General features: G+C 41.2%; 1 pseudogene; it reads left to right on the forward strand.

Annotated features, from left to right (window-relative positions):
* The first annotated feature begins 1,705 nt into the window (after positions 1-1,705).
* Positions 1,706-23,047, forward strand: part of LOC118580570 — a 37,786-nt pseudogene continuing 16,444 nt past the window's right edge.

Genomic DNA, 23,047 nt, shown 5'->3' on the forward strand with positions numbered 1-23,047 from the left:
GAGTGCACCTGTGTGTAGTGAGGAGTGCAGCTGTGTATAGTGAGGAGTGCACCTGTGTATAGTTAGGAAGTCACCTGTGCAGAGTGAGGAGGAAACCCTTGCAGTGTTGGCTCCATACTGGGTTGGAATTCAGAGACAAGGTAGGTTGTTTGGATCTTCCTTGCAGAGACTAGACCAGGTATGGCTAAAGAATGTCTCTGTTATGGAGATCAGTGTGGCACCTTAGTGTCTAGTAGGGTAAGGCGAGCATCCTTGTCTGCTCGTGGATGTCCTGGCATTGTTTGTAGTGGTCCAGTAGGCCAAAGAGATTGTCTGTGCAGTAAGCAGAGCTGGTACGGGTTTCAGAGACTGCCAAGCTAAGGATGCTGCCTACCTGCTGGGATAGTTCTGTGTGACCACTAAATGCATTCCAGGGTGATGAGGGCTTCTGCACATGGAGTTGACCTTGGTTCGGTTTGGAGTGCCAAAGCCTCAGGGGTAAGTGGAGACTCCTCAAAGATAGCACCAGGAGTCAGTGCACAAGCTTGGTGAAGGAGGCTTCCTCAGTCTTGATGTGAGTACTTCAGCACAGTGTCTGACCCTGACATGGAACATCCTGCTAAAGGGAGGAGGGCATCAGTGCAGGAGACACAAGCTAGACCTGAGGGCTGCAGTCCATCCTGGAGAGATAAACAGCTAAGTAGAGAATGTGGGAAGGTGATGGGCAGCATCCAAGAGATTATCACTTGATATCATACAATAGAGATAATGAACATAGTTTTTTTTTTTCAGTCTCATATGTAGGTTAGAAATGCTGAAATTTGTGAAATAAAAGGAAACCTGCTAAAACAGTACTCTAAAATGGGACTAATAGTGTGCACCCATGGATTTTAGTATGTTTGGATACAAACTGGAGATAAAACCTAGAAACACAAACTAAGTGTGTGTGTGTGTGTGTGTGTGTGTGTGTGTGTGTGTGTGTGTGTTCCTGCATGTGCTTTTTGTTTGTTATTTGTTGGCACAAGAGGAGATTTCAAGAAGGGAAATATTTGGAAGAGCTGAAGGCCACGCATGGGGATATGAGCTGGAAGATGTCTGTGGGAGGAACTCAAATGATCCCATTTTTAGGACCTAGTTTAAGTTCCCCTGTGGTATATTGTGATCCATTAATTGTGGCAAATGTTCCCAACAGTGCTGTGAACACGAGAGGCTGGTGCTGAGCAGTGCAGGGATCAAGGGAAGACAGGCATGAGGAGAGAGACAGCCTCCTCCCACAGCTGCTAACCAGAGCTGTGTCAGGATGTGACCAGTGGCCCAGTGAGTGGAGAGAGCCCATGAGTGAGTTATGAAGACAGTGGGAAGCAGAGAGCTCAGAGGAGCAGCTTCAGAAGGACCAGGATGTGAGCTTTGCCTTCCCCCTGCAGGAGGCAGCTGAGTGGGAAGTGGGAGCCCTCACAATGGTGAGGGGCCAATGGTCCTCTAGAATGTGGTCTCAGAACTTGCCTGTTCAGTCTGGTTTTCCGGAAACCTTGTTGCATACAGAAGCGCATGAATTTATGTTTGCCGCAGACTGTCTTAGGACAGAGTTCTCTCACAGCATGGTTCCTCTTTCCCCTCCTTCCTATGTCTTTCCTTCCCCCTTTGAGTTCCCACTTTAGAGTATTTGCATATTGTGCTGAGTAGGTTCAGATGCTACAATTCTTATCTTCTGTTTGAAGATGTTGCATCACTGTATGTGGCCTGAGTGCTTCAGTGTTGGTTTCTCATTCTCATGCGGTATTTCCCATCTGGAAATCCCTCTTCTCATACAATAATTGTGTGATAAGACAATTTATCGCCGTGTTTGATTCTCACATACTATGAGTTTTAGGCAGGAGACAGGGTGTGTTTTCTGAGGGAGGCAGGTCTCTTCTTGATATGGCTTCAGAAATCACCTATGCAGAAGTGAAGTTCAAGAATGAATCCAACTCCTCAGGAACCTACTCAGATTCTATTACAAGTAAAAAAAAAATCTGGACTTAATCATGGAGGAAGGATAAAGGAAGAGTCATTAATAAACTTTTGGTGATGTTGGTTACTAATTCTCTCAGTGTTCATGTCTGCGATTTTACTGGAGTCACAGGGTATTGAATTGTTTGTGGCGTGACTTTAAGGGCTATAGAGTTTTCCAGTGGGAAATAAAAGATTGCTTGGCATGGTTATTGCTCTTGCCACTTACAGAAACAATACCTTTTATCTTGTATTCTTGTATATATATATCTTTAATATTGCATTTCCTGATGTAGAAAAATGAACATAAAATGAAATCATACTTTTCAGTATTGAGCCTTTTCCCTCTATGTTTGACAGTCTATTGCAACTTTATGAAAACTGTTTCTGTGTGGAGCTCTTATCTTGAAGTAACTTTTTCTTTTATACTATAGATCAAAGCAGAGCCTCTCCCTCGGTAGGCAGTTGCTCTCCACTACATTGTACCTTCATCTAGCAAACGGTTTCTGACCATGATACAGTGACTATCAGACTGACCATATGCTAAAGAAGTGGAATATGACTAGAAACATTTACTTTTGTTCTATATGCATCTCTAATGTTTGGACAGTCTAGACGGTATTAGAATATATCCTGCTGCAACCACAGTAAAGAACACCAAGAAAACATGGTGATGTGAAAATGTACCTACTGTACAGTGTAAAAGGAAAGTCATAGGCAGATGGCAGTACTTACATTTTGTCACCGTGTGGGAAAACATACTATATATACATCCTTTAAAATTTGCTGAAAGGGCCAGTGTGGTGCAATACCAGCAATCCGGAGGCAGATGCAGGAGGATCACTGAGGATTAAGGCCAGGCTGCTCTACATAACAAGTTGAAGACCAGCCTGGTCTACATAGTGAGTCCCTAGTTCAATACACCTCCCACCACCAAAAGAAGAACTTCCTGAAAGGATATGATCAAAGTTTTTTTGTGAAAAAAAATATATTCAAATCATTTTTCAGATCTCAAAATAATATTACCAGTTATTTCAATAGTGTGTGTACTTTTAAGTGTTTTGTAATGGTTTTTACATGGACATCATTTTTCTATTATTTCAAATGTACACACTATTGGTAATTATGTGACATGGAAAAGAAGGGAGTTGGGGCGGGAGGAAAAGCAGAAACAAGGGTGAAACTTACCACTCATGAGATGGTTGTGTACTCCTTCCAGCTCCCAAAGTGAAGCCCACCCCTCATCTAAGGAAGCCTGGTCGCCCCTCGCTGCTCTTTACATCAACGATGGCACTTTTCCTGTTGTTGACCATCTCATTCTTGGTTGCTTTTATCTGTAAGTATCCCTGACGAATCATTAGACTATGTATGCATTAGGTGAAGAGAGGTTCCGCTGTAGCACCTGGCATTTAATAGAATATGGAGAAGAAATATTGTTTTGGGGAAAAACAATTCAAGGGGTTTCATTGTGGCTCTTACTCTGTCCTTGGATTTAGCTATTGTCTTGGGAAAAACAGAATTCATTCTCATTAGAGAAACTGAAGTTCATTTATGAATGTATGTGGGTGTGTGGATGAACTCTGTGGAGTGTTGTCTTTGTCAGACTAGAAGATCAAATCATTTTTCTCATTGGTGTTTAGAAGTTGAGCTGTATGTGTATACAAGCTGTATGTATATAGGACTCCCTCATCTTGGGATAAGCTTGTGGACAAGAAGGAGTTAGGAAGAAATTCTCCAAGAATTTTTCTTCAGCTAATTTATAATTGCTCTGTCCTGCCCAGGATTATGTGAAATCTAGAAGTCAAATGAGCAAATGGGTGGATTTCTGCTCATCAAAGATTCGAGAATTTCTGAAAAAATTAAAATGCATGCAAACTAGTGTATTTACGTTGTTTTACTCATTCACATGAACCAAGTAGCAGCCATGTATTGTATATCATACAGTGTGTCAGACAAAGTCCATGAAGAACATGGACTCTGTTCTCCAGAAACTTAGAGGAAAGTCAACAAATCAGTGCCGGCCAGGTACAGTGGCTACTCAGGACATTGAGACAGGAGGACAGCAAGTGTGGAGCTGGCCTGGACTATGTAAAAAAAATCTGTGTCTAAAGAAACAATGAAGAAAAAATGGACAAGTTTTCCAACATTGTTCAGGAAGTCTTGTGCTGACAGAGATTTCCTAGAAGAGGCTGTGTCTACAACTGTGTGTGCCAAGAATGTCACAGAGGTGTGAGACAGAGGCATGAATGGCTGAAATACACAGTTCTAAGTGAAGAAGAAATGACATTTCCCTAGGTAAACAAAGCAGCATGCAGAGCTTGTGCTGTGCCCCATTATGAAAAACTTAGTTTTTCTCCTAAATTTTAATATTTTTATCAAGTATGGTTTTCTGCTTAATAAATCAGCATAAACTTAATGAGGTAAGACAATGATTTATTTATCTTTTGCTTCTGTGGTTTGTCAGTTTTAGGCTGATCTCCACTGAGTGGCTTCTCTGGTCCTAGCATGTGTAGGTTCCTTAGGATGTTTTGGCTTTTATACATAGCGGCTTTCAGACTTCTGAGACTAAGGGTGACCATGAGCCAGGTCTCTGGAAAAAATTAACAAGAGGGTTGGAGAGATGACTCAAAGGTTAAGAGCACTGGCTACTCTTCCAGAGGCCCTGAGTTCAATTCCTATAAACCACATAGTGACTCATGACCCTCTGCTATGAGATCTGGTGCCCTCCTCTGTCCTGCAGGCATACACACAGACAGAACACTGTATATATAATAAATAAATAAATAAATCTTTTAAAACATTTAACTTAATAGTTCATCAGAGTTGATTTTGCACATTCTCTTGGCCAAAGGAAGTCTAGGAGACAGCTCCCACAGAAGACTTCACGTTTTCCTTTCCTGTTTCTTTCTTTCTTTCTTTTCTTTCTTTCTTTCTTTCTTTCTTTCTTTCTTTCTTTCTTTTCTTTCTTTCTTTCCTTTCTTCTTCCCTTCCTTCCTCCTTCCTTCCTTCCTTCATTCCTTCCTTCCTTCCTTCCTATCTATTTTTGTTAACAGGGAAAACTTAAAAATCACATTACAATGGTGTTTGGATACAGGAGTTAATAGTTGTGGTCATTTTTTGCAAAGCATCACAGCCATGGAGAACCATTGCAAGATTTCGAATAGTGAATTGATGTAGCTTACTTAGGTTATAGATGGTGCTTTTGTATGACTCTGAAAACAGAGTCACTAGGACAAAAAGAGAAATGAAAAGGCCTGTCTCGAACCTGATAATGAGATAAGTGTCTGAAGAACATGAGAGGATCCAACTTTGAATGGTAAAGAGCACAACACCAAGGAAGTAGATGTTGATGAATATCGAGATCCAGGGGTCCAAGAAGTACTATGTGACTTTAATTTTCTGATGATGTAAAGTCAGCAAACATGAAGTTATTCAAAGAGGTAGACAATCTAGGATAAGTATTGGTTTAAGTTGGTAAGTGTTGATTTCAGTTTTGGGCGTACTGAGCTGAACCTAATAGGTTTGTGTTTAGTGAACACAAAATCCCACACATACAGGCAGCAGGCAAGACCACAGCAATATATGGCATCACTCGGGAAGATTTTGTATGAGGAGGAAGAATCATGACAAGACTGTAGGAAGTGTTACATTTGAATGGGTGGATGGAGGGAGGAGAGATTATAAAAAAACAACAAGAAGTGATGGCAAAAAAGGGTGGTGCAAACCCAGGATGGAGCAATGTGTTAAGAGCTGAGGAAGAGGAGAAATGGGTCCAATAGCAAGACGGCTAAGTAATTACCCTAGGGTATTATTGATGATCCATTTCAAACCTGGTGTGAGTTAAATGGAGGAAGCCAAAGTGGTGGGGTAAGGAGGAAACGACCCTGGGAGGAAGATGAAGAACTTCACTTCTAGAGAGAAGCAAGTCAGCTGTAAACCGGGAGAGAGTGAGCATGTGTGTGGAGGTGTAACCTGTTGAAATGAGGAGAGTTGAAGGAAGGAAACAGTGCTCCATAGACACATACTGAGTTATTTTTATTTCCTATTCTAAAATAACCTAGAGCTACTGAGAGTTAGCTAACCCCCTTTCCTGCCAAAGCCAAGGCAGTTTAATATGAATATCTATGTTTGCTTCATCTCCCCCAAGGGTTAGTGTTTTCATCTTATGTAACATGGAAGGGTATGGTTTACTCCCTTTAGAGTCATGACATTGGGCCTGTCCTGCCTCTCAAATCACTTGTCTTTCTATGAGTCCTGGAAGTACCCATGGTTTCAAAATAGGAGACTAAGGACTGCTTTGATTGTGGGGTTATGGGAATTGTAGTCAGACTTTGTCCACTTAGGTATCAGGGCTTAGTAGATCTGTGTACCAGTAAGAAGAAAGTAGAAAGCCACAATTCCTTCATGAAAATGAGTGGTTGGGCTTCTGTTTTCATTTGTTTCTTGTTTGTTTTACAGTGTATTATCAAAAGTACTCTCAACTTCTTGAACAAAAAACAAGTTATAAAAGATCTAACTCACAAAGAATTGAACTGCAATAAAGACAATCCACCCACGGCTGGTAAGAATTCAAGTTTGCTTGATGTAGAGTGTAATGGTTTCACATGAATCTTTCTTTCCTTTGTTCTTTCCTTCCTTCGTTCCTTCATTTTGTATTTATTCTTCTCTCATGCATTGCATTCCAGCCACAGTCCCTCCCTCTACTCCTCCAAATTCTCTTCCCAATCACCTTTCTCCCCTCGATCCACTCCGCCTCTGTTTCCCTTCATAAGAGAGCAGGTCTCCAAAGGGATGTCAACCAAACACAGCATAACAAGCTATGACAAGAGTAGGCACAAACCCTCATATCAAGGCTGACCAAGGCAACCCAGTGGGAGGAAAACATCCCAAGAGCAGGTAAGAGTCAGAGACACCCCCACTCCCACTCTAAGGAATCCCACAAGAATACCATGCTAACAGCCATAACAGATATGCAGCCTGGTATCCTCAACCTCTTTGGCTCCTAAAATCCTTTCCTACCTCTTCTGCAGGGTTCCGCAAGCTCTGTGTAATGTTTGGTTGTAGGTCTGTGCCTTTGCTCCCATCAGCTGCTGGATAAAGCCTCTCTGATGAGAAATAGGCAAGCCACCAGTCTATGAGTATAGTGGAATGTTGATAGAAATCATTCATTGACTTTTGTTTGTTTGTTTTTTTCTTTATTATTATGTGTTTTAAATTTTATACATCAGCCATGGGTTCCCCTGTCCTCCCCCCTCATGCCCCCAGTCCCACCCTCCCCCCAGCTCCTCCCCTCCATTCCCATGTCCGACAGGATCACAGCACCACTGGGGATTCATTTCAACCTGGTGGATTCAGTACAAGCAGGTCCTGTCACCTCCTTCCAGACTGAGCAAAGTGTCCCTGTGTAAGCCCAAGGTTTCAAACAGCGAGCTCATGCACTAAGGACAGATACTGATCCCACAGACTGGGTGCCTCCCAAGCAGATCAAGCTATTCAATTGTCTCACTTATCCAGAGGGCCTGATCCAGCTGGGGGCTCCACAGCCGTTGGTTCATAATTCATGTGCTTCCATTCGTTTGGCTATTTGTCTCTGTGCTTTTTGCAATCTTGTATTCAACAATTCACGCTCTTGCAGACTTTCCTCTTTCTTGACAGTTGGACACCTGGAGCTCCACCTGGAGCCTGGCTGAGGATCTCTGCATCCACTTCCATCACTTATTGGACGAGAGTTCCAGCATGACAGTTAGGGTGTTTGGCCATCTGATCACCAGACTAGGTCAGATCAGGCTTTCTCTTGACCATTGCCAGCAGTCCACAGAAGATATATCATTTGGATTTTTGGGGACCTCTCCAGCACTCTGCCTATTCCTGTTCTCATGTGGTCTTCATTTATCATGATCTGTTATTCCTCCTTCTCCCTTTCTGTTCTTGATCCAGCTGCAATCTCCTGCTCCCCTAAGCTTTCTTTCCTTCAAACCTTGCACTTCATTACTCCCACTCTCATCCAGGTTTTTCATGTAGATCTCATCCACTTCTCCGTCATTGGGTGATCCCTGTGTCTTTCCTAGGGTCTCGTTTTCTAGGTAGCTTCGCTGGAGTTGTATAGAAGTCTAGTCATCTTTGTATTATATCTAGCATCCTCCTATGTGTGAGTACATACCATGTTTGTCCTTCAGAGTCTGGGTTATCTCACTCAGGATGATTTTTTCTAGATACATCCATTTGCCTGCAATCCTCATGATGGCATTGTTTTTCTCTGCTGAGTAGTACTCCATTGTGTATATGTGCCATATTTTCTTTAACCATTCTTCAATTAAAGGGCATCTAGGTTGTTTCCATGTTCTGGCTATTACAAACAATGCTGATATGAACATAGCTGAGCAAATAACCTTGTGGTATGATTGTGCATTCCTTGGGTATATGCCCAAGAGTGCTACAGCTGGGTCTGGGGGGAGATGGATTCCCAATTTTCTAAGGAAGCACCATATTGATTTCCAAAGTGGCTGTACAAGCTTGCATTCCCACCAGCAGTGGAGGAGAGTTCCCCTTGCTCCACATCCTCTCCAGCATAAGCTGTCTTCTGTGCTTTTGATCTTAGCCACTCTGACAGGTATAAGGTGGTATCTCAGAGTCATTTTGATTTGCATTTCCCGGATAATTAGGGATGCTGAGCAATTCCTTAAATGTCTTTCAGCCATTTGAACTTCCTCTGTGGAGAATTCTCTGTTTAGTTCTATAGGCCATTTCTTAATTGGACTGTTGGGCATTTTGATGTCTAATTTCTTGAGTTCTTTATATATTCTGGATATCAGCCCTCTGTCAGATGTGGGTTTGGTGAAGACCTTTTCCAAATCTGTAGGCTGTCGCTTTGTCTTATTGACCATGCCCTTTGCTCTAGAAAAGCTTCTCAGTTTCAACAGGTCCCATTGAATGATTGTTTCTCTCAGTGTTTGTGCTACTGGTGTTATATTTAGAAAGTGATCTCTGGTGCCAATATGTTCATGAGTACTTCCTATTTTCTCTTCTATCAGGTTCAGAATAACTGGATTTATGTTGAGGTCTTTGATCCACTTGAACTTAAGTTTTGTGCATGGTGACAGATATGGATTTATTTGCAGCCTTCTACACATTGACATCCAGTTATGCCAGCACCATTTGTTGAAGATGCTTTCTTTATTCCATTGTACATTTTTGGCTTCTTTGTCAAAAATTATATGTTCATAGGTGTGCGGGTTAATGTCAGGGTCTTCACTTCCATTCCATTGGTCCACATGTTGGTTTTTTATGACAGTACCAAGCTGTTGTTATTACAGTAGCTCTATAGTAGAGCTTGAGGTTGGGGATTGTGATGACTCCAGAGGTTGTTTTATTGTACAGGATTCTTTTGGCTATCCTGCGTTTTTTGTTTTTCCATATGAAGTTGAGTATTATTCTTTCCAGATCTGTGAAGAATTGTGTTGGTAATTTGATGGGGAATTGTGTTGAATCTGTAGATTGCTTTTGGTAAGATTGCCATTTTTACTATGTTAATCTTGCCTATCCATGAGCATGGGAAATCTTTCCATTTTCTGACATCTTCTTCAATTTCTTTTTTCAGGGACTTAAAGTTCTTGTCATATAGGTCCTTCAGATGCTTAGTTAGAGTAACCCCAAGGTATTTTATATCATTTGTGGCTATTGTAAAAGGTGATGTATCTCTGATTTCCTTCTTAGCCTGTTTGTCTACTGTATATAGGAGGGCTACTGATTTTTTTGAGTTGATCTTGTATCCTGCAATGTTGCTGAAGGCTTTTTATTAGCTGTATCACTTCCTTGGTTGAATTTTTGGGGTCACTCATGGTTACTAACATGTCATCTGCAAATAGGGAGAGCTTGACTTCTTCCTTTCCAATTTGTATCCCCTTAATCTCCTTATGTTTCTTATAGCTCTGGCTAGAACTTCAAGTACTATATTGAATAAGTATGGGGAGAGGGAGAGCCTTGCCTTGTTCCTGATTTTAGTGGTATTGTTTGAGTTTCTCTCCATTTAATTTGATGTTGGCTGTTGGCTTGCTGTAGATTGCCTTTATTATGTTTAGGTATGTTCCCTGTATTCTTGATCGCTCCAAGACCTTTATCATGAAGGGGTGTTGGATTTTGTCAATGCCTTTTTCTGCATCTAGTGAGATGAACATGTGGTTTTTTTTTTTTTTGAGTTTGTTTATATGGTGTATTACATTGATAGACTTTGTACGTCTGATGGTCTGATAGAACACAGGAGGTTATTCCAATTGTTTTGTATCTGTTGAGATTTGCTTATGGTCAAGTATGTGGTCAATTTTAGAGAAGGTTCCATGGGGTGCTGAGAAGAAGGTATATTCTTTTTTGTTTGGGTGGAATGTTCTGTGGATATTGATTAAGTCCATTTGATCCATAACATCAGTTAAGCCCATTATAGGTCTGTTAAGTTTCAATTTGGCCGATCTGTCCAGAGGTGAAAGTGGGGTGTTGACGTCTCCCACTATTAATGTGTGGGGTTTTATATGTGATTTAAGCTTAGTAATGTTTCTTTTACATATGTGGGTGCCCTTGTATTTGGGGCATAAATGTTCAGAATTGAGACTTCATCTTGGTGGATCTTTCCTGAGATGAGTATGTAATGTCCTTCATCATCTGTTTTGATTGATTTTAGTTTGAAGTCTATTTTGCTAGATATTAGGATGGCTACACCAGCTTGCTTCTTAAGACCATTTGATTGGAAAGTCTTTTCCCAGCCTTTGATTCTGAGGAGGTGTCTGTCTTTGAATTTGAGGTGTTGTTTCTGTATGCAGTAGAAAGATGGGTCCTGTTTTCATGGACCATTCTGTGAGTCTGTGTCTTTTTATAGGTGAATTAAGTCCATTGATATTAAGGGATATTAATCACCAGTGATTTCGTTCCTGTTTTATTTTGATTTTTTGGTGGTAGTGTGTGTGTACTTCTCTTCTTTGGGGTTTACAGCTGTGGTGTTATCTATTGCCTGTGTTTTCATGGGTGTAATCTGCCTTCCTTAGGTTGGAATTTTCCTTCTAGTGCTTTCTGTAGGGCTGGGTTTGTGGATAAGTGTTGTTTAAATCTGGTTTTGTCTTGGAAGGTCTTGTTCACTCCATCTATGATATTGAAAGTTTTGCTGGGTATATTAGTCTAGGTGGCATCCATGGGCTCTTAAGTGTCTGCATTATATCTGTTCCAGGTCCTTCTGGCTTTCGAAGTCTCCATGGAGAAATTGGGTGTTATTCTGATGGGTTTGCCATTATAAGTCACTTGGCCTTTTTCCTTTGCTGCCCTTAAATTCTTTCTTTATTCTGTATGTTTAGTTGTTTAATTATTATGTGTCGAGGTGACTTTTTTTAGGCGTCTTGTCTGTTTGGTGTTCTATATGCTTCTTGTATCTTCATAGGCATTTCCTTCTTTAAGGTTGGAAAGTTTTCTTCTATGATCTTGTGAAATATATTTTTGTGCCTTTGAGTTGGTATTCTCCTCCTTCCTCTATCCCTATTATTCGTAGGTTTGGTCCTTTTCATGGATGTGCCAAATTTCTTGGACATTTTGGGTCATGACTTTGTTGGTTTAAGTGTTTTCTTTGACTGATGAATCTATTTCTTCTACTGTATCTTCAACACCAGAGATCCTCTCTTCCATCTCTTGCATTCTGTTTGTTATACTTGCCTCTGAAGTTCCTGTTTGTTTACTCAGATTTTCTATTTCCCACATTCCCTCTGCTAGTATCTTCTTCATTTTTTCTATTTCCCTCTTCAGATCTTGGATTGTCTCCGTTGCCTATTCATGATTTTCATTCAAGTAGTTATTGTTTTCTTCTGCTTTCATTGTCCTTTCCTCTAGTTTTTATAGTGTTCTTCCCATTTTTTGTTTGTTTGCTCCTCTACTTTATTTTTGATTTCTTCTATATAAGGCTCTAGCCTCTTCATGATGTTACTTATAAGGTTGTTTTCTTCTTCTTCTTCTTCTTCCATTCTGTGATGTTGAGGTCTAGCTCTGGTCCAGATGGGAGTTCTAGGTCGGACAGAAGCTGGGGGCTGTTCTCTCTTTGTTTAATTTTTATGTTTAGCTCTGCCCTAGGTCTCTGAGTCATCCCATTTCAGATCCCTGGCCATCCAGGCAGTGTCCAGCATGGGCTCCCTCTTGTGGCTTGGCCTCAAGTTGTAGCAGTCATTGGTTGGCCACTCCCACAAGTTTTGTGCCACCTCTACCCTTGCACATCTTGCAGGCAGAATAAAGTATAGGCTGAAGTTTTGTGCCTGGGTTGGAATCTCAGTCCCACTACTGAGCGCCTTGACTGGTTACAGAGGATGGCCAGTTCATGCTCCATATCACCCATTACTAGGAGTCTTGATAGGGTCAACCTTGTAGATTACAGGAATGTTCCACTGCACTAGGTTTCCACATTCCCTCTTACACCCCCCACAGCAATTCCACTCATTTTTTTGGTATTCACTCTTTCCACACCTTGATTCTTCCTGTTTCCTTTTTCCCTCTGCCTCCAGTGCACCCACAAAATCTATTCTATTTCTTCATCCCACAAGGGTCATATGACTCTCCTTTCCCATGGTACCTATCCTCTCTTGGTCTGTGGATTGTAGTATGATTATCCTTTAATCAACAGTCAATATCCACTTATAAGTTAATACATACCATGTTTGTCTTTCTGCGTCTGGGTTATATTACAGGATGACTTTTTTTTTCTAGTTCTATTCATTTGCCTGCAAATTTCATGATGTCTTTTTTATTTTTTATTCTTTGGTTTTTCAAGACTGGGTTTCTCTGTGCAGTCAGGGCTGTCCTGGAACTTGCTCTGTTGACCAGGCTGGCCTTGAACTCAGAGATCCACCTGCCTCTGCCTCCTGAGTGCTGGGATTAAAGGTTTGTGCCCACACTGGGCTGATGTCATTTTTTTTAACAGTGAAGTAATACTTCATAGTGGTAAATGTACCACATTTTCTTTATCCATTCTTCTGCTGAGAAACATCTGGTTGTTTCAAGTTTCTGGTTTTTGTGAATAAGCCTTTAAGAACATAGGTAAGCAAGTGTCTTTGTGGTAGGATGGAGCATGCATTGGGTATATGCCTAAGAGTGTATGTAGCTGGGTCTTGAGGTAAATTGATTCCCCACTTTCTGAGAAACCATCATATTGATTTCTTTAGTGGCTGTATAAGTTTGCATCCCCACCAGCATTGGAGGAGTGTTCTCCTTGCTTCACATCCTTGCTAGCATGAACTCTCACTTGAGTTTTTGATCTTGCCAATTCTGATTGGTGTAAGATAGAATCTCAGACTAGTTTTGATTTGCATTTCCCACATGGCTAAGGATGTTGAACATTTCTATAAGTGCTTCTCAACCATTTGAGATTGCTTCATTGAGAATTTTGGGTTTTTAAATTTATTTATTTTTATTTTATGTGCACTGGTGTTTTACCTAAATGTATGTCTGTGTGAAGATGTTGAGTCTCTGGCACTGGAGTTACAGACAGTTGTGAGTTGCCATGTGGAAGCTGGGAATTGAACCTGGGTCCTCTGGAAGAGCAGTCAGTGTTTTTAAGCATTGACACATCTCTCCAGGCCCTGAGAATTCTATTTAGCTCACTTTTCAATTGGATTATTTGGTTTGTTGATGTCTAGTTTCTTGAGTTCTTTATATATTTTGAGATTAGCCCTGTGTTGCACAGGTAGTTGATAAAAATCCTTTCCCATTCTGTAGGCTGCCATTTTGTCCTATTGATGGTGTCTTTTACCTTATGGAAGCTTTTCAGTTTCATGAGGTCCCAGTTATTGATTGATTGTTGATCTCAGTGCCTGCACTGTTGGTATTCTGTTCAAGAAGTTGGCTCCTGTGCCAATGCATGTGAGGCTATTTCCTACTTTCTGTTCTACCACGTTCAGTGTGTTCATTTAGTGTTGAGGTCTTTGATCCACTTGGACTTTAGTTTTGTTCAGGGTGATAGATATGGATCTATTTGCATTCTTCTACATGAAGACATGCAGTTAGACCAGCACCATTTGTTGAAGATGCTTTAGTTTTTCCATTGTATATTTCTGGCTTCTTTAAAAAAAAAACAACAGCCCTGGTGCGCATATGTGAATTTATGTCTGGGTCTTCCATTCTATTCCATTGATCGATGTGTCTTTTTTTATGACAATCCCATGCAGTTTTTATTAGTATAGCTCTGTAGTACACTTTGAAATCAGGGATGATGCTTCTAGAAGTTCTTTCATTATGTAGGATTGTTTTAGCTATCCTGGGTTTTTTTTTTTCTACATGAAGTTAAGAATTGTCCTTTCAAGGTGTGTAAAGAATTGTGTTGGGATAATGATGGGGAGTGTGTTCAGTCTGTAGATTGCTTTTGGCAAGCTGCCCATTTTTACTATGTTAATCCTACTGATCCATGAGCATAGGAGATCTTTTCATTTTCTGATATCAACTTCCATCACTAAATGGATGAGAGTTCCAGCACGACAGTTAGGGTGCTTGCCCATCTGATCATCAGACTAGGTCAGATCAGGCTTTCTCTCCACCACTGCCAGCAGTCTACAGAGGATGTATCATTGTGGATTACTGGGGACCTCTCCAGCACTCTGCCTATTCCTGATCTCATGTGCTCATCATTTATCATGGTCTGTTATTCCTTGTTCTCCCTTTCTGTTCTTGATCCAGCTGGGATCTCCTGTACCCCTAAGCTTTCTTTCCCTCAAACCTTGACCTTCATAAATCCCACTGTCATCCAGATTGTTCATGTAGATCTCATCCATTTCTCTTGGGAATCCATTTCCCCCAAGACCCAGCTGTAGCACTCTTGGGCATATACCTAAGGAATGCTCAATCATACGACAAGGGCATTTGCTCAGCTATGTTCATACAAGCATGGTTTGTAACAGCCAGAACCTAGAAACAACCTAGATGCCCTTCAACTGAAGAATGGATAAAGAAAACATGGTACATATACACAATGGAGTCCTACTCAGCAGAGAAAAACAATGCCATCATGAGGTTTGCAGGCAAATGGATGGATCTAGAAAAAATCATCCTGAGTGAGGTAACCCAGACTCAGAAGAATGAACATGGTATGTACTCACTCATAGTCGGATACTAGATATAAAACAAAGATGAGTAGACTGCTACACAACTCCAGGGAGGCTACCTAGAAAACAGGACCCTAGGAAAGACACAAGGATCACCCAATGACAGAGAAATGGATGAGATCTACATGAACAACAAAGAACTAAACTATTATTTAGAGACCCAGACAGTTTGGATTATGTCCTCAGTGTCTGGGTGTCCATGACACTCTGATTTCCTGACAATACTCCAGTAGGAACAAGGAGCCCTGATGTTAGTGTAGATAGAGGTAGACTGGGGTTGCTTGGCATCTGAGGGACGAGGGACTCCTTGTTGTATCTGGATAAGTGTGAAGTCTCAGCTTTCATGTGGTTTCCACATCAAGCAGTTTTTAAAATGACTTAATGACATTGAACTTACATTTCCTTCTTCCCCAAAGACAAAGTCTGGAGCTGTTGCCCAAAGGACTGGAAATCATTTAGTTCCCACTGCTACATCCCTACGGTTGACACTGCATCTTACAGCGAGAGTGAGGAGAAGTGCTCCAGCATCGGTGCTCATCTGATGGTGATCCACAGCCAGGAAGAGCAGGTGCATCCTGGGACAGTGTGGCCTGGGCCTGGCCTGCTGTCTGCCTCTTTTTACTAAGAGGTTGTTTTGTTGACATTGGTGTTGTCGATGTGGCAGAAGCCGGGAATCGTGCTTCAGCCTTGGCATTGTACACCTTGCCCCTGCTTCAGTGAAGCTAAACAACCCACAAGGAACCATGGCAACAGAAATGCAAAGCCTGAAGGTGGAGGGAAGCATGAAATGTTTCTGCTTGAAAGACCAGTTTGTGATTCCAGCACTCTAATGCTTCCTGTAGTACCCACTGCCTAACAGAAGAGGGCGCAGAGCTGACTAGGGAAAGGGGATCAAATCAGGAGAGTCCCAGCCAGCCATGAGAAATGAAATATCTGAGATTGTGAATGGAGAATGCTTGAATCTGGTAAATTCTCTCATGCACAACATTCAAGAATGGTGCTGGGGAAGAAAGAAGGGAGTGAGTCTAAGATGAGAATTCATTATGATCATAGACTGAGATTGTTTCCCAAGTCATGGAAATCAGGCCCCTGAGTGATGACCTTGTGTCCTGTCAGCTGGAGAGATGGCACTCCTGGGGTGGGGTGGCTCTTCTATTCCTTGATCCTTCCTGTTTCTTATCATCTCCATGTGACCAGAAAAAAGTCAGTCAAAGTATCACAGTGTACCTCTAAAATGTATAATAATCTGCTTTAATCTAAATTTTGAAAACTATTTAATGGGCTAGAGAGATGAACTAGAATTTGATTGTTACATAATTGCATATGTGCATCATATTGGACCTATAATTTTGTATAGCTGAAATAACTTTTAAAAGCTCTTATAAAAATTCTATAAAAGAAAAAGGATCACTCCATCCAGGCTGAATGCTGTATATTTCTTTCATCTTAGGATTTCATCACCAAGATCCTGAATCCTAAAGCTGCTTATTATATCGGGCTTTTGGATCCAGGACGTCGACAGTGGCGATGGGTTGATCAGACACCATACAATAAAAGTGTCATGTGAGTCTAGAGTTTCCTAGAGGAGTCCTGGGTCCTGTAGCATGAGAAGACTTTGGGGTGTTCCAGCTGTTGGTTATGAAACTAAAACAGCTCACTCCTGGTGTGAGTGCTGGGGATGGAGTTACTTTATCCCCATTTCCTCTTCAAGGAGTCCTGTGAGACACATGTCACTGATACTCCAGGAGAGATGAGGAAACTGAGTTTGAAGAGTGTAGGATGATAAGTATCCAGGGCACCCAGCCAAGGTGCTACATCATGATGAGTTTTATTACATTTTCAGTCTCTCATGTCTATATTTAACAATAGGATTTATTATTTTTTGTTAGTGTGTATATCTATGTTTTTCTGTGAGCCATGTGTATGTGGGTACCCATGGAGCCCATTAGTGGGTGTGGGATTCTTTGGAGCTGAGCTCACAGGTGGTACCACTGTGCCAACATGGGTGCTGGGAAGAGAAATGTCATGTTTTCTGGAAAAGCAACAAGTGCTCTTAATGTATGAGCCATCTCTCCAGATTTTATTTATATCTGTAATAAAAACTAATGTCAAGATCATAACTGATTAATTCTCTTAAATTAAAAGCCCTCAATCAAAAATTTTTAAGTGTCATATTTAGGCAATTATTTAAAAACTCTAATACCTTACTATGTTCCCATAGTCTATCCTGATTACTGTTGTGAGAAACAGGTAGTGATGTTATTCTCATTCTTAGTTTTCAGAGAAGAAATGTAAGAATCAAGGGTAGTGAATTACTTGTTCTAGATGACAGAAATAAGTAGATTGTCTAACTATTTTAAGTATTTCTCCATTCTCTAAAAAAAGACTATTGTAAAATGAAAAAAAATTATTAGAGCATGAGATTAAGAGACCTTTTCAACATATAAATAAGCACATGGAATGACAGTCCCCAGGTACCAAGACCTAGGCATGAGGTAGCCCCTGGTATGTGTTCTGGGAGAACAAGTAAAAAACAACCAAAGAGAATATTGACTGTGATGGCCATGTATTCAGGGACATGTCAGACCTGGGTGGTGGAGAACAGTTGATTTTTACACACTTGAACCAGAATTCCACAAATTCCAACTGCATCCTTCTCTTGCTTACTCTTGTGGAAACACCCTGACATTCTTTCCTCCCTTCCAGGTTCTGGCACCCAGGTGAGCCCAGCAGTGACCACGAACGATGTGTTATAGTGAATGTTCCATATTCTGTTTAGGGCTGGAATGACATTCCTTGCAGTGAAAACAGAAGTCAGTTTGTCAGGTGAAGAAAATATACTTATGAATCAAACATTCTTCATGGACATGGATGCCTTTTATCCACCATTACACAGACACTTGGAAAGATCTTCTTGTGGAAAAGATGTCCATAGAAATTTAGGTAGGCAGCCAAAAGTTATACATATGATAATACTCTTTCACGTATATACTTGTTTATTCATTCTTTACTCTTTATATAATGAGAATTTCGCATATACCAGAGACTCTACAGGACCGCTTATGTATATGTGGAAGCACACCAGCTTCTCTGTCCATTCCTAGATTCCTAAAGTGTTATTTGATGATAGAATTGTATGGAGTGGTCCCTCTAGCCCATTATCTCTTCTCTTTGTTCCTCTGTCTTTGGATTTATTGATGTATAATTGACAAATAAATCATGAATATTTACATTTACACTGTCTTGACTTGATAATGGGAATGTATTGGGCAATGGCTACCACAATCAGGTGAACAGTACCCTCTATTACCTAACATAGTTGCTGTTGTGTGTGTGGTGTAGACATTTAAGATCTTCTAAGAAAATTCAGAAAGGGTGACATGTCGACCTACTGACACTTTGGTCCTAGTGCTCACTCACATTTCTCCTGGCAGTTTGTGCCCTTCCCTCAGCATTTTCTCATGTCCCCCAATACCTGCACTACCGGAGCCTTTCAGGATCTTGGTCCCCATGGCTAGTGTGTCAGGTGCTGTGGGTGCTGTGAGGCTGATGTGTGCCTCTAATGGTGCTGATCCTGGGCTGGGTGACCTTCCTCAAGAGCAAGTTTAAGAAGATGATAGCCACCTTCTACTGGCATCACCTGTTATTTTGATGTCTCACCTTGTGCCTACAACATTAGGGACAGCCTCTGCCCTGTGGATGGACATTGAGGAGAGCCACATGTCCCATGGAAGCCTGCATGCTGCTTAACACTTTGGAAGTCTTTTCAACGTCTTCCTATGAGTATTTTGACTTGTATCATCAATACTCATATAACTACAATCTATAGTAATGATTACTGACATTTTGATCATTTGATTTATATATATATATATATGTGTGTGTGTGTGTGTGTGTGTATGTATACATATGCACACAATACTTGATAAGTCAATTGAGATCTAGTTTGTTATATAATATTTCAGGCAATATTTCAGTATTTATCATCTGAAATTGTTAGTGCACAACAAAACAATACCATTATCTCTCTTAGAAAATTTAACAATTCTTTTCTCAAATGATATGTGATCTTGCTTGTATTTCCTCAGTCATCCTCAAAATGTTTCTTATGGCTGTTCTAGTAAGCCATAGCCAAAAACATTCATTTGCTAATTAAATTATTCTACAAGTTCAGGCCATGCCTCCACAAGACTGTCCTCATTTCAGAGTCAATCTTCAAGTTCAGGAGTCCCCAAGGAGGCCATTACTTCAAGTCAACTGGCTGCAGAGTCCCAGGATCCCATGATACCTGAGGATTTATGAGCTTCTAGGATGACCCACTGAACTAATGATTCTGTTCTACTAGGATTATAGTATTGTTATGTAGAAAGCTACAAAGCAGAACTAAATGGAGAGACATACCAGGTGAAGTTAGGGAGCATCCTATGAAGAAAATTTCCATTGAACCGACGTATGCATCTCCTTCTCAGAATGTTAATGTGTCACAGTATACAGAATAAGCCAACCAGGGGGCACTCATCTGAGCTCTGATGTTCAGAGTTTTACCAGGGTTCATTATATAGGTGTGAGTACTTGGTTGATAAAGAGTGAACTCAGCCTTCAGCATCACTTCCCTGCCAGGGTGAGCATCTCATGGCTCAAAACCTCAACTCTTTAACCACAATGTCAGTGTTTCTGAAACAGTGAGCTCCCTACATGAATTGTTTTGTTAACATGAACTATGAAAGAATTGAGCAGCATAAAGCTTCATGGCCTACCATGATAAAACAGACTTCCAAATAGCTCCAGGAATTTTAAACAATTAGAGTGGTAATTTCTCATGAAATGGGTAAAAGTCTAGACAAAGTCTTTCTTTGACAGGTCAGATATAAAATAATATGAATGCAGATGTTGGTGAACAGGAGAATGTGCACCATCGCTGTCCCAGGCCCTCCCACACTGCTTCATACAGGACCCCATGGTGTACATGACAGACACCCAACACTAACCCTGTATTACACTAGTTTACTTCAATATCATATATCAGTAAAGCACAAGTTTAAGTATTGTATTTATTTCATGTACATGAGTGCTCTATCTGCATATATGACTTTATGATAGAAGATTGCATCAGATGCCACTATAGATGGTCTTGAGTCACCATGTGGTTGCTGGGAATTGAAATCAGGACTTTTGGAGAGCAGCCTGTGTTCTTAACCACTGAGCCATCTCTCCAACAAGATTTAATATTTCATGCTTGTGTTGCAATGGTACCTCTTTTCTGCCGACAGGACTAATTTCCCTTTTTGAAACCCAAAAACGTATCTGCTGAGTAAACATAAAGGATTAGGTGTAGAGGCTATGGTGCTTCCCAGTGCTTTCACATTCCTCTGTAGAAGGACTGTTCCAATGCCTTTGACCTGTCTTCCTTTATATAGAGTATGCTTTCAACCCCAATTGGCTGGTTTGTCCAGGTGACTTTCACTGGCCCATAGAATGAGAATGAATCTGATTCTCTAAATACAAGAGGCTAATACTCATTCTACTTATAAGTAGGTGCTCCCAAATGATAAATGTGGTAAGAAACTGAACAGAATTACAATGACCCATAGGTGACTTAGAACTTAGAACACACTTAGTACATACGCAGAAGAAAAATATTTGTTATTGTAAGCCACTTGAGTATTGTGCATGACTTATTGAAGTGTATGTGAGACATGATAACTTTAAAACTATATTTTGCTGAGAGGGTAAAACCCCTGAGCATCTGTGACTGGAGTGAAGTGGTGTGTAGGCATGTTTATCACTACGGAAATATCCAATAGGTTCAATAATCATACGGAACTTCATATTCTGTCATATTTGTTTCCTTCTTGCAGCACCTCAGGGATGACAAGGCAGGTGTCTGTGGAAGGGTCAGGTGTGGGGAAGCAATGGTCTGGTCCAGGGTCTGGGTGACCAAGCTGAGGGCTGGCCTGACAGCAGAACTGAAGCCCAAGCAGTGAGGGGATGTCAGCATGCTGTTGAGAAAGTGTCTGGATTCAGGAGAGAGTTTCCAAGCAGCAGTCTGTTGTTAGACATCAGAGCCTGAGAGGTGAGGAGGACAGCTATGCTACTGAATGGTCACTTGTAGGGAGTCTGTGCTCCAGAATGGTGAGGAGAGTGTCAACTCATTAGGTCACTTCCTGTGGGGAGTCAGAACTGCAAATAGGAGAGGAGAGGGTCCTGTTGGAGGAACTGGTATTCAGAAGGGTAAGGGGGCCACCAGTGTAGAGTGAGGAAGCAACTGTGCACAGTGTTGGCTCCATAATGGGTTGGCATTCAGAGGCTCATAATTTTGAAAGGAACTTCCTTGCATAGGGTAGACCAGGCATGGGTGTGTGGTGTGTGGTGTGTGTGTGTGTGTGTGTGTGTGTGTGTGTGTGTGTGTGTGTGTGTGTGTTCTTGCATGTGCTGTTTGCTTGTTATGTGTATGCACATGGAGCAGCTAGAGGAGATTTCAAGAAGGGAAGTGTTTGGAAGAGCTAGAAGATGTCTGCGGGAGGAGCTCAAATGATCCCATTTTTAGGACCTAGTTTAAGTTTCCCTCTGGTATATTGGATCCATTAATTGTCCCTGCTGTTCCTAATTGTGTTGTAAACCCACTGGTGCTGAGCAGTGCAGGGATCAAGGGAAGACAGGCATGAGGAGAGAGACAGCCTCCTCCCACAGCTGCTAACCAGAGCTGTGTCAGGATGTGACCAGTGGCCCCGTGAGTGGAGAGTGCCCAAGAGTGAGTTATGAAGACAGTGGGAAGCAGAGAGCTCAGAGGAGCAGCTTCAGAAGGACCAGGATGTGAGCTTTGCCTTCCCCTGCAGGAGCAGCTGAGTGGGAAGTGGGAGCCCTCACAATGGTGACGGGCCAATGTCCTCTAGAATGTGGTCTCAGGACTTGCCTGTGAATTCAGTTAAAAATGATGTGACCCTACAGTGACCCAGTGTTTACTCCTGTGGTCTGGTTTGCCCGAAACCATCTTTGCATGTGGAACTTTTAGGCCTACACAGAGAGCAGAGAGCTCGGGTCTCAGGGCAGACTTCTCTAATGGCCTAGTTCCCCTTTCCCACTCCTTCCAGTAAATCTGTTGATTCTGCATCAAAACATGCAATTTTAAAAAAAGATTTATGTATGTATGTATGTATGTATGTATGTATGTATGTATGTATGTATGTGTACAGTGTTCTGCCTGCAGGCCAGAAGAGGGCACCAGATGACATTACAGATGGATGTGAGCCACCATGTGTTTGCTGAGATTTGAACTCAGGACCTCTGGAAGAACAGTTAGTGCTCTTAATCTCTGAGACATCTCTCTAAACCCAAAGCATGCTATTTTATTTCCTAAAAGCACTAGGCTTCAGACTATACCCTTTACACAAGTAGTATTAGCAGATACACAAGAGATGGTAGGGTGCCCTGGTTTCTAGAGATGTCTCACTCGTTTTCACTCACCCAGAGATGCTTTCTTTATTCCATTTGTACATTTTTGGCTTCTTTGTCAAAAATTAATATGTTCATAGTGTGGGGTATCTGTCAGGTTTTCAGTTCGAGTTCCATATGTCCACATGATTGGTTTTTAGCCAGTACCAGCTGTTTTTATATGGTAGCTCTAATAGTAAGCTTGGAGGTCGGGGATGTGATGCTTCCCAAGGTTGTTTTATTGTACGAGTTTCTTTGGCTATCCTGGTTTTTTGTGTTTTTCCCAATGCAAGTTGAGTATGATTTCTTTCCAGGGGCTGTGAAGAATTGTGTTGGTAATTTGATGGGGATTATCGTTGAATCTGAGATTGCTTTTGGTAAGATTGCATTTTTTACTATGTTAATCTGCTATCCATGAAGCATGGGAGACTTTCCATTTTCTGACATCTTCCCTCAATTTCTTTTTTTCAGGGACTTAAAGTTCTTGCTTATAGGTCATTCACATTCTTAGTTAGAGTAACCCCAAGGTATTTTAT

This window comes from Onychomys torridus, chromosome 3 (genome assembly GCF_903995425.1).
Source record: "Onychomys torridus chromosome 3, mOncTor1.1, whole genome shotgun sequence".
Lineage (NCBI taxonomy): Eukaryota > Metazoa > Chordata > Mammalia > Rodentia > Cricetidae > Onychomys > Onychomys torridus.